Source organism: Eleutherodactylus coqui, chromosome 3 (genome assembly GCF_035609145.1).
Source record: "Eleutherodactylus coqui strain aEleCoq1 chromosome 3, aEleCoq1.hap1, whole genome shotgun sequence".
NCBI lineage: Eukaryota > Metazoa > Chordata > Amphibia > Anura > Eleutherodactylidae > Eleutherodactylus > Eleutherodactylus coqui.
In genome coordinates, this window is record NC_089839.1 from 262,542,868 (window position 1) to 262,545,377 (window position 2,510).

The 2,510-nt window shown below is 43.4% G+C and overlaps 1 non-coding gene across 1 annotated transcript; it reads right to left on the reverse strand.

The window, feature by feature from the left end:
* Window positions 1–772: 772 nt before the first annotated feature.
* On the reverse strand, window positions 773–960 carry LOC136622464 (U2 spliceosomal RNA). Its single transcript, XR_010791679.1, has one exon. It is a non-coding gene; the product is annotated as a U2 spliceosomal RNA (small nuclear RNA).
* Between the last annotated feature and the right edge of the window lie 1,550 nt (window positions 961–2,510).

The window sequence follows — 2,510 nt, forward strand, 5'->3', positions numbered from 1 at the left end:
AGCTCAAGACTGTCAAGTCTAAATTTCCACCGTTTAACTTTTAGACATCGTTAGTAAATAAGCCCCAATGACTTAACAAGTGTTTACAACAGAAAATGTGGCCATTGTGCACTTTTCGTTTGCATGATGGATTTTGGTTTACTTAAAATCCATTGTTCACACCTCTGAAAGACTGAGCAAATACATTGCATTTAAATGTATTTCGCTCATCTTTCAATACACTGCAGGATGTTTTCCCCGCGGCATGTTTATACTAGCCCCAAGGAGAACAATGCAATCTGTCGGCAGCTGTTTGCACAGCTGGGCGTGTGTTTAAACACACACTGGGCTCTGCAAACAACTCATACAGGTCTTTTTACACGCAAATGAAGATGATAAAGTGTCAATGGCCATTAGCACTTTATGCAAATAGATCGCTAAATCTTTCAATCTTTCAGTCATTTGAAAGATTATTTTTGCGTGTAAAGGGGCCTTATGATTAGATAGTTTTAAAATGTGACAGATTTATCATCTAGCAGAGCTACTGTGATACATTTGGCACATTTTAAGACTGTCTAGTCTACGTTTGCACTGTTTAACTATTAGACAATATTAGTAAATAAGCTCCACTGTGTTTACATTGAACTTTATAATTCAGAGGCATTCTGTATTATCTTTCTAAGGCCTCCTGAAGATGGCAGGGTTGGATTCGGCTGCGAGAATTCTCGCAGCGGGACCCGACCCGAGCGTCTGCAGAGAGCAGCGTGACACTCACCTGCTCTCGTGGCTCCGGCTCTTTTGCACCGGTCCTGGAGGTACTGCAATACCAGGTCAATGCGCGTGGACAGAGCAAGCTCTTTTTCCAGCTCCCTGTTCTAAAAATCCATTTAATATATGGTCCCCAGATAGGGGACGTATCAGATACTAAACTGATAAGAACAGATACTACACTTGATGTTAGCCAAAAGGCCGAGAAGCGATGGTGAGAGATGTTTCTGTGACGGGCTCTGTGAGCCCCGCACAGAAATAGAGCATGCCGCGATTTGTTTGCCGTGCAAGATTTCGCGCAGCCAAATCGCGGCCGTCTGCATAGGATTGGGTTTGTTAATGCAATCCAATGGCAGCTTCCAGGGGCGGAATTTCCGCCCGTCTGCAAGCATTTTTTACCATGTACTACATGTGTGGGTTATGTGTGCGTAATACACAGTAACAAAATTTACATTACTTTCAATTGTGCCTCTTACACATAGCATGTGAAATGCATGTGCAAAAAGGATCGCAGCATGCACTATCTTGGTGCGTATTATGCCAAGATAGTGAGAGAGAGCCATAATGAAGGCTGTAGGTGGTCAGCATGTTATCTTTTAAATCTATTCTATGCAAAGGGAATGGAGCTGCCATCAGAAAAAACAAGCATCCGACCACTATACAGATGGAAGGAAATAATCAAGGCAGAATTTTGCTGTTTGACTTGTTCCCAGGATCAGTGATTTCCAACACCATTCGTTTGCACCTAAAAACTGGTGCATGCCACTTTTTCGACCTCAACAAATTCGTGCTTTCTTGTGCCCATCAAGGTGCAAAGATCAGTTCTTTGTGTACAAATCATTATTAAATTTGTCTAGAATGATTTGAACTTGCGGCCAGAATGATCATACACCACACATCGTAAATCTACCCTATGAGTTGCTGGTGGATGGCAGCTATTACTCAGTAGCTAAATAAAAAAACCTCGGAAAAGTTTGTGTGTAGCCCGAGACTAAACAGAATCACTTATTGCTCAAGTTTAATTACTAGAACCATGCTGTTGGAAGCACAGTATAGATGACTAGAGTCATCAGGGAGCTAGTGTTACTCTGACAACACCACAACATTGTTACCGTATTACTGGGATATGTGCTGCAATAAATTTATTAGGAAATACTAATCAATTAACTTTTCCTCATAAATATCCAAGGAAATCTTTGTGAGGAGATTTCTAATCCCAGACACTAGTAGACTAAAGGTGACACCTTAGGCCTCAGTCACACGGGCGTTTTTTCCCGCGATTTGCGGATCGCATGACAGATGCACATCCACAAATCGCGTGACTGGGGCCGAAAAATCGCCCGAAAAAACTGCTCCTAGCCGCGTTTCATTAGAAACGGGCCGGAGCAGTTCAGCGCTGCCCAGCGCATTGAATTCAATGGAGCCGGCAATACAGCCGGCTCCATTGAAAGCAATGGGCTGCGGGCGATCTCACGATGAATTTTCGGGAAGGGCTTAAAAATATAAGCCCTTCCCTGAAATTCATCCAGAAATGTGTAAAAAGTAAAAAAAAAATATATACTCACCTTGTCCCGGCAAACGGAGAGCTGCCCCTGATTGGTCCCTGCGCTGAGCCAATCAGAGGCAGCACTCACTCACCCATTCATGAATTCATGAATGGGTGAGTGAGAGCTGCCTCTGATTGGTGAGGGCTGTGACCAATCAGAGGCAGCTCATTCAGCAGGCGGGGATTTTAAATCCCCGGCTGCTGAATACTACTCATA